The 15,014-nt window shown below is 37.3% G+C and overlaps 2 pseudogenes; one reads left to right on the top strand and one right to left on the bottom strand.

The window, feature by feature from the left end:
• Positions 1-3,614: 3,614 nt before the first annotated feature.
• On the bottom strand, positions 3,615-7,655 carry LOC149239609 (FRIGIDA-like protein 3; annotated as a pseudogene).
• LOC149239608 (2-hydroxyisoflavanone dehydratase pseudogene) lies at positions 7,630-9,013 on the top strand (annotated as a pseudogene).
• Positions 9,014-15,014: the final 6,001 nt, after the last annotated feature.

The raw sequence follows: 15,014 nt of genomic DNA, 5'->3' as shown, positions 1-15,014 counted from the left end.
ATTCAAAGATACAATTTAAATTATGAAAATCAACACGTTCTATTTTTCACTCTAAAGAAGTTTGCAGGTGAAAAAATTTGAGATCCTTTTCCAGTGAAAAAAATTGATATTTCTCGTTAGATTGCGTAATTAAAATGGATCTATACAATTTGATTTTTCTTGACTTAGGTTAGATCCGTACTTAAAATAAATCTATGTTAATTTTACAGATCAGATATATTTTTAATAATATAGTAATATTAAAAAAATTCTATCCTCAACTTAATCTAAATCACTACAGCAAATTAACAATCCACTATCTTAAAAAATGTTAACCACATATTTTCAACCCAACCTAACTCAACTCAACTCAAATTTCAACAGAACTAGCAACTTAGGTTCATGGATGGGCGTTAAGATCTCTCAAATGCAGCACATTTCGAGGCTAGGTCAGTTACGGTTCTGAAACCATGAGGAAATTTTTCACGTACTAAAACATGCGAATCTCTAATTGACTCCAAGTCATTCTCCTGAAATTTGAGATTGACCTATTTATACAGAGAAAAAATAATAATATCGGTCGGTCCATGGGAGTCAAAATTTAATGGCCATAATAGGTCGATCGGAGTCAAAAATTTTAATAGGAGCATCACTCTGAATTTCCTCCCTTTTATCTCACAAATAAAAAAAGACTTGTAAATAAAGTATTTAAGTGGTAGCAACCAAGTATACTGATGGATGCCACAACCAAGTATACTGATAAAATCCTTGATGTATCTCGGGGCACTCCTCAGACAATTTAATTACCTGCACCAACAGAATTCACAGAAATGGCAGCCTGAATCAGTTATATATGTTCTTTCAAAAATATATTGATTTAATAATGAAAATGAGTGCTTGGTTTATCTCACCTTTGGCACACATTTGAAACAAAATAAGTGGCTACACGCTAATTGCTTCGGCTCCACAACGGCATCTGCACATAGATTTATGGGTAGAAGTTTCAGATTTTGTTGTCTGTTGTTAGAATACAGATAAATCATTGAAATAACAATGTAAAAAAAATGATTATTCTAAGTACCCAGGCATATAGAACAAGTAAGTTCCTTATCGATAGCAGATGTTGATGATGCTTGTTAAAATTTTGGAAATAGTGGGCATGTTCCCCATTGTTTTCTCTGTAGTATATAATATTGTTTTAATATCATTGGATCCATTAAGATTTGAAAATGGACTCTCTCGAAGGTTATGTCCATAGCTGTTGCAAGGAAAGAAACTCACTAATCATTACCTTTTTATAATAATCACCAAAACAAAACAAAGTAGCTTCTATTCAACTACTTCCAGGAACCCATTATTGACAACTTGTTTTCTAAGTAAAATCTTTGTCATGTTCTTTATTTTATAGAACTGCAGACTGTGGATGAGGGTCTCTACCTTTCTTGATCATCATTGTCCCGCTTAGGCTCATCTTCGTTATTCTCCAGTACCTCAAGCAGGTACCCAAGATGATCGGTTGAAGGCAACTTAGTTTCGACCTCGAATGAACAGAGTAATTACTCTTATTCTCATTAGTTGCATATATATGTTTCAGTTTCTGATCTTATGTCAAATTTAGTTGCTTGAAGACATTTCCTTTGCTGTGAGGAGTTAGTGCTAGAATTGTTTTTTCCCATAACGAAGAATGGCACATGAAATATCGAGTTGATATCCTTCTGACATAGAGTAAAGGGTGTTTAGACCTAGTGTTTAGGGTTGTAATTTAAACATTTGTTTAGTAGTTCAATTTGTAAAATCATCACCCTTAAACAGGTTAGCCCTAAATGCTGATGGTGGATTATGGCAAAATATTCAAAGCCTCAATTGCCAATAATCTACTTTTCCATTAATGAAATATAACATTCTTTGAATATTAGCAAAAGAGATTACATCATATCTCAAACCAAAGCTTCAGTATGCAAATTACCCCTCCCTGAATAGGCAAGAAGAGCTAGCATATCTGCCTTCGCTCCAATATCAAGAGAGTATATAGCTTTCCTGAGAATCACTATCCTAGTTGAAATCTGGATTGCAAGATTTGAATTGAAAGCTTTGGTTTCCCCAAATAAAGTGGCTTACCTTTGCATTAAACTGACTTTGTGAAATTTCAAACAATGGATAAATGTTAATGTAAGAACGTGACCTTATTCTTCCTCATTGTTTGTCTGTAACTTATTATTGTAGACTTTGAAATTACTGCGAGGAGAAGGAGATGACCTACCTTATTGGACCAAGAGGTAATTGACAATGTCCATGGAATTAGATGAATTGATTGAGGATGAATCTGGAGAAAACTCTGGGAGTTGTGACATCCAAACTCATCTATCACTTGCAATGCTTGGAGTTGATGATGATTTGGTATCAAACAGTTGTCCAGATCAAAGTGTAAATCTTGTACATGAGAGCAAAACATTGGAAGATTATTTCTATGGACATTATAGCCGTTCAACAAGCTTTGATTGATTTAAATCTACTTCTCTGAGCTTCATAATTTTTCTTATTCCTTGCTTCTGTAAAAGCTTAAATATTTTATACTTGGTGTATTACTGTGAGCCAATGCCACTACTTAGCTATGTTCAATTTCAATCACTCTCCATATTGGCTGAAGCTGTGTCTGAAGTTGAGTGGAGTCCATGTAAAGTCCCTTGCCAATTCCTTGTATAAATGTGAAAGCCATTAGTGGTCACTCGTTTTGGTGACCCACTGGTGCTCACTAGAGCTGAAAAATTTTCTTGTCCTTGCCTTTGGAGCAATTGTATGTATGTGGAAGGAAAAGCAATTATGATATCGCTATTGATATGCCAAACCATTGTTATGTACTTTTTTAGGTCTGAAGATGTGTAACTTATGGTTTAGCTTGGTACATTCTCTTGTATACGAGTTTACTTTGAATTTGTCAATATCATAAGCCCAATAGCGATTTAAGTGTATGTCTGCATGGCAGAACTGCATTGCGGTTAAGTGTATGTCTGCATGGCAGAACTGCATTGCGGTTGTAGGCTTGAACCAACATCTCTTCTAGAGAAATTCAACAATTCTAATTTAATAATCCTATCGGCCTCTCTTTGTACCTTTTGAGACAATTGCTAGTTCTAGATGGGACATATAACTCCAATGTGCTTTGTCCTCGTTACAGAGAACACAAAAATATTAATGCAGGGTATAACAACTATACCACTAGCACTACAAATCATTTCTGCTCAAAAAGGGGGATTTAAATCATGCAGCAACTTAAGAGGGGCAGGGTCCAGTTTCAAAAATAGCCTTACAATTGGACTAATCAAAATAAAATCTGATTCGCTTCATAGGCATAGAGTAAACAGGTACCAATGAGGTAACGTGCAAGTGGACAATTAAATCATATTCAGCACAAGACCAGCCCTCGGCATACAATGCAATTGAAAGTCTTGTGTTATGAGCTCCGAACAAGATCACAAATGATATATTATTCACCAAATTTTAATCTTCCACAAAGAGACAGATTGATCTTCTCTGATTTGTCAAACAAATAAAAAAATACCAAAATTATGCATAGAATCATCTTTGAACTGTAAACACTACAGTATATAGTAACCTGGGAAAGTGATGAAGCACTCAATACCATACAAAAATAAAATTCCTTAATAGAAGAAAACACCACTGAAAATTGTGAAAAGCTGCCAAATGAACTTTGCCAATCTTTTAGATTTACAGAAACAAAGTCAAAAAACCTCTTCAAAGCTAAGTGCTTACTACCAGCCACATCCAATAGAAAAGGTTTTATGGGGCCTGATAAGATCAGAACTTGCTTGACCACGGTAAGATAAGCACCGTACCTACCTAATGTATAAAAGAAGACTGATAAGCTGGAGGAGGGGCAGGCAGTCTACTGCCAAAGTGATGGTTGCTGTAATTAGTAGAGGAATTGTAAGAATCAGAACCCAACAACGAAGGCCCCATGTTATCTGATGGATACATATATGGCCTTGAGAGCGAGACTGGAGTCCTATTTCCAACACCATAGCCTGCTCCATATAATCCTTGGTTTGATCTGTCATATGCATTTTGGCCCTGTAGGTTGTAGGATGTAACACCTGGAGCTGCACCAGAATATTGTACTCTATCCAAAGACCTATAAAAGCTTCTGTCTGCACCATTGGAAGAAGCATAAAGAGTCGGAGTTCTTTCATCTGCACTTAACGGAGGCATATATACACCAGCGTTTCCTCCATTGGCACGAGGACGCTTAGGTTGAGACTTAACAGCGCCTGCAGACCTTTTTCTGTCAGCCTTAGCTTTCTCTAGCTGAGCTACACGCTTTTGAAGAGGATCTGGTGAGAACTGCGATTCAAGTTTGTGCTCCTTAATGCACTTTATAACAGCTCTGTAAGCAGAAAGCTCTTTTGTATTTACTTCATTCTGTAGCAGCAAATAAAAATATCGGTCAAAAAAGGAACTTCCAATATAACCAACAATACTAAGCCAAAATGATCATCACATAACAAGACATTTTGTATAACAGTAATACAATCGTACTTGTGCAACAGTAGAGTTATTCCCGCTTTTTAAACTTGCCTGAGAAGCTTTCTTAGCATCTTTCAGATATTCCTTCAACAAAGGAACAGGTGCAAACTTCTTTGTCAGCCCAAATGCATGAGCAAAGTTGACTGCCTCAATTTGTTTTCAACAAAGGAACAGGTGCAAACTTCTCTGTCAGCCCAAATGCATGAGCAAGGTTGACTGCCTCAATTTGTTTTCCACTATTGACCAGGGTTTCTACAACATCTGCATGAAATTGTCACAAAATTTTCAGTTAATCTGAATATGTCACAAACATTTGAAATACCAAAAGACAGTTTACTGTGAAAGAAAAAACAATACAGACAACTTCAACGGATTTGTCAATAAAGATAACAGCTATGCCAGCTTGAGACCATTTTCATAAGTAAACAGTTCCCCACTCATGAAAGGCCCTATGACACTTTACCATAGCTGATCATCTTCAGGTGCCTTTATTAATATCAACAAAATAACTTACATACAACTTTCTACCTCATAAAAAGATGTCTACCTAGTAGAGGCCACTCAGTATCTGCCTTGCATATGAAATGTTGAGATCTAAAGAAAAGACTACCAACCCCATCAACTTAGAAACCCGTTCACTGGACTAAACAAAAAACGTTGGGAAGGTTTACTACAGCCAGGATTACCAAAATTTATCTTCAACTCAATCAGCCACAACCAAGTATACTGATAAAATCCACGAGTCCCTCAAAAAAACCAAGCTAGCCATGAATGCCAAAAAAACAACAAAAAGCCTATCTACCAAAATGGATGGAAATTTTGCCAGCCTAGCCACTGAGGCTAACATTACAGAACACCAGCCAACCAAGCTGGCATTTTTTATTCAAGTCCAAGGGAACGACAAAGTTCAGGTGTCTGCCTGCACCGTGCAAATGCAAGAACAAGCTTGCATAAGTCATCTTTATCAAACTCTCACGCAATTCCAAAAGTGGCTAGAAGTTGTAAGAAGGCCTGGGCCTCCAACGAATTGCCATTGGCAACATCTCCTTCAAGGTTTATCTTCGACTTCCATTCATGTGCAATACTTTTGGCTTGCTCCTTTATATTTAAGGGCAGAACTGGATGTTCAACACCCAAAATAGGATCTACCAAAACAGGTACAAGAGATTCCAGTAATAATGTACAGGCCCGGCGTAGATCCGGGAGCCCAGACTCTTTCTTGTCACTTGACTTTTGTTCAAGAGAATAAAACCCCTCCAAGGACTCCAACACTAACCGTGGTGGGTCAGTTGCAGAGTTTAATGCAGAGGGAACCTAATTGCAAAGCCCTATTTCCAATTGCAAAAGTCATTAAGAATGGGAAGAAAGGATTTAGGGATTATAATATCTGAAAATTTCTATTTTTAAAGTATTATAAAATGAGTTTAGATATTTATATAACAATAATAAGTGGAAATCAGAAAAAGAAAAAGAAAAGAAAAGAAATTGATTGGAGATAAACTTTTTATAATTTTGTAAATGTTATTGAGTTCCAATGCTCAAACAAAATATTTATAAAAGGTAATTCACTGGTCTGTGGATGAAGCAAACGTTTGGAGGCTAATTCGTGAAGTCTGACAATAAAAGAGGTGAAATTAGAATGAGTAATGATAAGACAGACATCCTTGTATAGAAATTGCAATGAGGTTCTTCTTAAAGGTGACTTAATTGTATCACATTGATTTTGACATGACAACATCAGCAAAATGATATAAAAGTCGTTGCAACTAGTACATCTGTGTTTGGTGCATTAATCACTATATGAGATTGAAGGAATCTGGGGCATTCTCTATCAGAACTATTGCTTGATTGACAACAACATGAGTCTTGTGTTGTACAACAATTGTATAATTGGTGCATTAATCATTGTATGAGATTGAAGGAATCTGGTGGCATTCTCAATCAGAACTATTGACAACAGCATGGGCCTTGTGTTGTACAACAATTGTATAATTTGATTGTGAAGGATTTAAGGAGAAGTAATGTTGTTTTTTCTGATCCTAGCAAGGATTAGCAAATATACTATTTATTGGTCCCTGTGGTATACATTGTTTGGACCTTGTTTTCTCCCTTAATTGTAAGTGCATAAAAATATTAGATTCATAGGACAGGGTACCATTAATCATGTGATCCAATGATCTTGGACGTTTTTTATTGAATTCTTCAAAACTTATTTCCATTTGATCTTCCAAAATGTGAAGATAGTTTTATTGGTTGGAACAATGCTACAACTTACAAGTTATAATAACACAGATTCTGTTCTGCATAATGCTTTCCACCTTGCAATCTTTTTGTGGATATGGTTAAGCAATATTCTCTTCGAGTAAAGAATAAATTATTGTGTGTAGAGTCATTGGGTTTACTATAGTAATGATTGTAACATTTTGTAGTCTTTTGTTTGTTGTTATGTGGTTTAGTGGTTGAGACAGTGCATTACCATGTTAATGAACCAAAGTCAAACTTAGAGATCAGAGCCCTCAATTATAAGTTGGTTGAATTTTATGAGATTTATATGCAATATTAATTCAATAATTAAAAAAAAATATAGACTTAAGCACCCTAAATAAACTTCAATTTATACATCTTTAGAATCTCATTTATGCTACATATCTGCATTTCATGTACATTTTCCCATTCCTTATGCCTTACGGCGTTTCCTTTGCAACATTTGGTGCAAATGCTAGTATACTATTGCGGGGAGTTATAATAATAACTTATTTTTAAAATTTTAGTCAACAATGGATGGGATGAGGGATTTTTTTAATTGTATTATAAAAATCCACTTAACTTATCTTTGAATTCAAATTTATAACATTTCGTTTCAAACAATTAAACTTCTTAATATTATATATATTCATTTATATATTAAAAATAAAAGTTTAATATTATATATATCCAATTATATATTTAAAATAAAAAATTATTTTTGTCCAGCAATTTGACAATTCTTTATCATTTCACGACTTACTTACCATCTTATAGTGCTGCTTTTTCCACGCAGCGACGCCAGCTGGAAACTTTACTCTTATATGGTGGAAATGCGTTTTCCATATAACGACGCTTTCTTATCTCACTGTTTTGAAATTATTGGACATTTTATCTTGGAAATTATGGGGTATAGGCTGTTTTAAATGCAATCTGCCACTGGGGTTTGTGACTCTATGCTTGCTCCTTGCTCTGGCCTCCTCTCAGTTCGGCGGCATACCAGAACCCACGCCGTGCCTATGGAGTCGTCGCCGTCTTCCTTATCTGTTGTACTTGAGGTTCCCGGTATGGTGAGAGTCTACGAAGACGGAACAGTTAAACGCTTGGTCGACCGCGGTACGGTTCCCCCTTCTTCACAGATCGTTGATGAATTCGAGGATGGAGTAGCATCCAAGGACGTGGTGATCAATCCTGAAACAGGCGTCTTCGTTCGAGTCTACCTCCCCCGGCTCGAGGTTACGGATGAAAAAGAAAAAGTGCCCGTGCTTGTTTATGTTCACGGAGGGGGTTTCTGCATCGAATCCGCTGCATCTCCATTTTACCACACCTATCTTAATAAAGTGGCTAAAGAGGCCAAGGTGATTTGCGTATCCGTGGAGTACCGAAGAGCGCCGGAGCATCGCCTCCCAGCGGCTTATGACGATTGTTTCGATGTGCTCGAATGGCTCGCCCGCCAAGCGGAGGCAGCAGAGGGGGAACCCATCGATCCGTGGCTCGCTTGCCACGCAGATTTCAGCAACGTGTTCGTAGCAGGTGACAGCGCTGGAGGTAATATCGTGCACCAGCTGGGCATTCGTGCCAGTACAAGGAATTGGGGTAACCTGTGTTTACAAGGGGCCATTCTGGTTCACCCCGGCTTCGGCGGAGAAGAACGAATTGGCAGCGAATTAGGGTCAGAGGCGGCGGTGGAGGATTTTAATAAGTTGACGGATCTAATGTGGAGCACCTCCCTCCCCGCAGGGGCGGACAAAGACCACCCTTTTTGCAACCCAGTTGGAGCCCGTTCTCCGGCTCTGTCCACTCTGGTGTATCTTCGGACACTTGTATTCGTGGCAGAGAAGGATCTGATAAGAGATCGGGGTGTTTTATATTACGAAGCGCTAAAGAAGGCGGGCAAAGATGCCGATTTGGTTATGACAGAAGGCGAAGACCACGTGTTTCATCTCTTCAATCCAAACTCTGAGAATGCGCCCCTCATGTTGAAACGCATATCCGACTTCATGCATTCCTCCTCGTCAGATCACTGTAAAAGCCCCAAATAGAATATTTCCATGTGAACGTCAAAGTACAACATCTGTAGTAAAGCTGTTTGTCTGTTTGTCGTGAGCTACAGGATTAGGCTCCGAGATTCTCCTCTATCCACTCATCTTCGTTGTGGTCTCTGTTCAGTACTTTTGACCGCATGTGGTCTTTGGATGATGTATCGCGAATGATAATTTAACAATAAATTCCTCCTTTATTTTAAAAATTTAATTATAATTGATTGATTGTTATAAATGTTTTTACAAGATAAAGTTTCATTATGCAGCATTTCCAGAAGAATCGAATGCGTTGAACTGTTAGTAAATAAATGCATCGGTTGTTATTCTTCTCATTTGAAATTGAAACAGAGATACCGCTGGGTATCCTTGACGTTTGGTTACACACTGTCATTATAGTTGTTGCAGACCATGTGTTACGCATTCAATTTCACCTTTAATAGGGTATTACTTTGTTTTTTTAAACAATTGCAAAGTTTTTATAATTTAATATTAATAAATGAATTTTATTATTTTTTATTAATATTTATATACAATAAGATTAATTCAACTCTTATTTTATAATGATACTATTATCGCAAAACCAAAATAGGATTAATTTAGGGTTTATTTTACATTATCACAAAACCAAAAACTTTTTGCAAATATTTTAGCCAGCATCTTTAATCAATAAGATTTTGACCTCTTATTTTTTTTTTAACTTTTGACTGAACTCTTATTTTTGTTATCTAAAATTAATAGGTAAGAGCTTTGGCTCAGTTTATATAAAGTATAATGATTAATAATTACACAAAACCAAAAACTTCTTGCAAATATTTTAGCCAGCATCCTTAATCAATAAGATTTTGACGTCTTATATTTTTTTTTGTTTTTTTTGACTGAACTCTTATTTTTGTTATCTAAAATTGAATAGGTAAGAGCTTTGGTTCAGTGTATATAAAGTATAATGACTAATAATTATTTATATAATAATGGAGTTGTTTTTAGTGTGATTTTTTGGATTTTTTGGTGTAAAACTTTGAATTGAAATTTTGATTTGTGTTATTTGATGAATTCAGCGGGTTGAAAAGCTTCTAAGGCACTTGCACTGTGCACGGGTTACCCATCAAAATTGTAATTTCAATAAGAGAAATTAGACCGGAAAAACCCACAAAAAAAACTTCCAAAAAATCACATTAAACACAACTAGTATAAAAAATAAATGCCACAAAAGTTAGCAAAGTATCTCCTACAAATTATTTTTTCAACTCATCAAGGGATTTATTGACATTCTGTGAAGATAAAAAAATGACTGGAAATAAAAACAATCCAACTAAAACAAAATTTCAAATAATATAGATTCCGATCATAATTTTTTAAAATTTTTATTCAATATATATTAAAAACAGTTAAATTTTTTAAAAATAATTAATATATAATTATTTTAAAAATAAAAATCAATAATTTATATTATATAATATAGTAAAAAATGTTAATAATAAATTAAAATCATTGTCAATTCAAATAACAAATAAGTCAATAGACCATGTTCGAGTGGAGGGCAACATGGTGACGGGGTTAGGGTTTCTCTGCAGAGACCGCCTGCAGTTCTCTGAATCTGTGGTACGACAGCGCCTGCCCCCGTAACTTCTCAGCTATTGTTTTTGACCCCCCGTTCCACCCACCCATATCTTGGAACAAGCTTTCACCGGTGCTTCATACTGCAGACGGTCAATTTTTTACTCCTTACCCTCCATCTTCGCCAACCTTCACCGTTCCCTGTGAGCATCATTCTTCCAGGCAGGCTTAACAGTTATGGATGAGCTGGTCGATTACTCTGCGGATCCTTCAGAGGATGTGCTGGACACCCCCCGGGACCACTACGGCCAGTTACTTTCCCTTCGACAGTGCGTTATCCGATGAGGTTGATGCTCTCCCGCCCATCTCTCGCTCTCGCATTACATCTGTATCATTCCCTGAAGACGCTCCCTCACCCCTTGAATTCATTACACATCCGCTCTCACTGCACACGCTTGCATTTGCTGACCCTCTGTCAAACCCTTGCGGCAAAACCCTTGTCGAGGATCTAGCTCTAAACCCTCCTTTGTTTGCTTCTAGCATACCCTCGACGGACCGCCTCTTGGTCTCAGCTGCTTTGGGGCCTGTCTCATCTGCTCCCCTGTCCTCTGGGAAATTTTACTGGGATTGGACCTATCTCGGGGATATTCGCCTCCATTCCATTAACGGCCGTAGTGGATTCTAGGGCTTCCCCTACATCGACGACTGCTCATACAGCCTTAGCTCCGGAAACCTCTGCTACTAGATTATTTGGGGTTAACAAAAAAAAGAGGTGCTTAAAGCTTTGGACCTGCGAGGTTTTCCTCAATCTCATTGAGGACACTCAACTTCTGGACTCCATGGATACCGCGAAGAAAGTTCTTGTGGGCCGGGTTCGTGGCCGACATTACAGTGTGGATAAGCTTCAACAATGGACCTCGGAAGTCTGGGGTCATCACCTGAAAGATCCCCTAAAGGTACAGACATTTGTAAAGGGTTGGTTTGCTTTACGATTCAGCTGCCTTACACATACCAGCTAGGTATTGTCCATGGTCTAGCACATAGATCAGGCACCTATATTGCTTCGAAGATGGACGCCATTGTTTGATCCGGAACGGGAGAGGGTTGATACTGGACCTATCTGGGTGCGCCTCCCAGGGCTTCCTCTTCATTTCTGGATGGAGGATGTCTTATAGAGGATTGGAAATGCCCTTGGCATCTATCTCACATATGATGACTCTTTTCAGACTACGGGGCACATGGCATTTGCCAGGATACTGGTTCACCTAGATCTCTCTGATGGTTTACTAGAGCACATAAACATTTGGTGGAGGAATAATGCTAGGAGACAAATTCTGGATTATGAGGGCGTGCCATTTAGATGCAGGCATTGCCACAAGGTGGGACACCTGTATAAAGATTGTCCTCTTATTAGCAAGGCTAACAAACAGAACCCAGTTTAGGAAACTGTGGCATAGGAGCGCCCTTCACAGGAGAAGCAGCCACAGAATATGGAACCTACAGAGGAGATGGATGAGATGCAGACGACCCCAACAGAAAATAATGCGGCCCCTCCACAGACCAATCAAAAGAAGCGTGTCAGACCTCCCCATCGTCCACCTCTGCCACCTCCTGCCTGTACCAGGGCGTCCACCGAGGGCTCTCTTTCTATGGGTAAGAACCTACCCTTCACCTCATCTTCCCTTTGCAACTCATCATTTCTTGATATCATATCATCTGGATCATCTTCTGCTTTCTTTTCCATCATATCATCTGGTGTAACATTGGGATTCTGTCCAGCCTCTACCTCTACCTCTGTTGCCTCTGCCTCGATTTTTTGTCAGGTTGCATCCAGCCCCGTTTACACTCCATCTCCGCCCTCCCCTTCGATTACCCCTCACCCACCACCATCCACTTCAGATCAGGCTCCTTCTATATCGGGGTACATGACCCGCTCAAAAGCCAAGAGATAGGCATTGGATCATGTAGGGCTTGATATCATTACCTCCCCCCCTCCTCATAAGCACCATAGGGGGAGACCCTCCTCACTCTCAAAAGCTCAATTTGTGGTAGGAGATGAGATTGCTTTGGGCAAAGAATCTACTATCCCTGGGGTACTTAGAGTCAGAGACACCCCATCTGAACCCCGTCCATGAAGATCATCTCCTTCAATTACACAAGGCTTGCTAGGCCTGATAAGAAATTAACACTCCCTCGTTTAATTACATCTGACTCGCATGATATTTTGTTCTTACAAGAGACTCTGGGCCCTGTGGCTGACATTTCCCATACCCTACAAATCATGTTTCCTGGGTGGATTTTTATTGGCCTAGATGCTCATGAGAGATCGAGTGGCTTAGCCTTGGGTTACAATACTCGCACTATTATGATGCATAGTCTAATTATGTAACATGTTTAAATTATGGGAAACGAGGTTGACCATAGTCAACTATTCTTGTTCGTAGTTGATCATGTTCAAACATGGTCATCATGCATAACCATAGTACAACATGGTCGACAAGTTCAAACATATCCAATCATGGTCAACTATGGTAACAATACTCATCATTGTCAACACAGTCAACCATAGTTAACATGGTCAACCATATACATCTATAGTTACATGTTCACAACCATGTTCAAGAAAGCCCAACAATGGTCAAATAAGACCTACAATGGTCAAACCAACTCAACAATGGTAAATCAAGTTCAACAATGTTCAACTATGGTCGTCTAGCTTGGTGATCCTTATGCAAATTGTAGATTCTAGGAATATCCTCGAATTTGATGGACAACAACATGGTCAATTATTTGATCTTGCTATTGTTTATTGGGTTCTAGGATATTCCCAAAATGAGTAGTCGAGATAATTTAAGCAATCGAACTCAACCATGGTCATCCATGTTCAACTATAGTCAATATGGTCAACAATATTCACCCACAGTCAACCATGGTCAACCATGTTCACCCAGAGCCTTACATGGTTGACCATAGTTAACCAGGGTAAAATATGGTCAATAATACAACCATATTCAACCATGGTCCAACAAGCTCAAGGATAGTCAAACATGGTCCCACGGTCATCCATCATTAACATGGTCAATCAAATTTATCTATAGTTAAGTATTGAAAACCATGATCAAACATGTTAACACATAGTCATCCATGTTCAAACAAGATTCACCATATTCAAGAAAATCGATATTGTAATTCGATGAACAAAAATTAGTCACAACGTGATGAACATAAACCAATATAACAATGTAACGAACAAATATTGAGGTCATAGTGTAATCAACAAAAGTCGATGTTGTAATGTGATGAAAATAACCAATGTCACCCTATGATGAACACAAGTTGGCTTGCAATGTGATTAACCAACATAGGTCCATCTTAACTCTAGATCTACCAAGCATTAAAAAGAATCAAATCTCTCGAGGTTGAAACCCTTCCTCATGTTATTTTATTCAAAAACAGGTTTACATCTTGAGCGATTTAATATCTCTCAGTGCTTGATAGATTTGGAGTTAAGATGGATCTACATCAGTTAATAATTATATTAATTATGATAATGTGTATTATAAATATACTTATTTAATTTTTGTTACTTTTAATGAGAGGTTGTTATCAAGATTGTTCGATACCCTTTCAATAGTTTATTTTCCTCACAAATGGTTCTCATCCTCAACCCGTCCTTGTAAGATTTGAACCTAAAACTTAAGAGGAACTAAACCCCACACAAAAGATAACTACTATCTATATTATATATTTCATATTATTTTTTATTTTTAATTATACAATTATTAATTAAATTTATTGTGTTTTTATATGCTTTTTAATTATATGTTTTGAAATATCATGATTACAAATATGGATTATTATTATTTAAGTTTATATTAATGTGATATGCATATTATCATTTTTCTCGGGAAAAAATGTTTGTAATTTTATTAATGAAAATGAAAATGCAATACAACAAACTGAGTTGAATCCATTTATTATTTTTATTACTTTTTTTAAGAAAATATTATGTTTTATTATTGTTATTATTTGATTTAATGTTTCATTTTATGGACACTACAAGATCTCTTTCATATTGAGCTGATCTTTAAATGTTTACACTCATTTATAGACACTACAACATCTCCCCCATATTGGGAGGTAGAGTGCCTGATGACGCAACAAATATTGATGATGCAATGCTATAAACAAAACTTGACATTACAATGTAGCGAACAAAAAGAAACATCGCAATGGGATGGAAAAATTTGATGTCACAATGTGAAAAAAAAAAATTGGCATTGTAAGTGATGAACTAAAATCAATTTCACAATGTGATGAATAAAAATCAATCTTGCAGTGATATGAATAGAAATTGACATCACAATGTGACGAACAAACTTGGTCATATATTGTCTTCATGGTGAAACATGTTTGATCAACATATATCAACCACTTCTAATGTGCTTCATGCAAATAACATGGTGACCCATGGTTGACCATGGTAATCCATACTGAATATGGTTAAACCTTTCTTAGCCATGGCCGAGATGGTCAACCAAGGTCAACCATGGTCAAGTTTGTCACCTATAATCAACCATGGGTAACATGGTTAACCAAGGCGATCCATGCTCAACGTGGTCAACCATAATCAACATGCCCAACCATATTCAT

Source organism: Pinus tabuliformis, chromosome 8, assembly GCF_031772625.1.
Source record: "Pinus tabuliformis cultivar Carrire ecotype Pingquan chromosome 8, CPIR1, whole genome shotgun sequence".
Classification (NCBI taxonomy): Eukaryota; Viridiplantae; Streptophyta; class Pinopsida; order Pinales; family Pinaceae; genus Pinus; species Pinus tabuliformis.
This window is presented reverse-complemented; position numbering and strand designations above follow the sequence as displayed.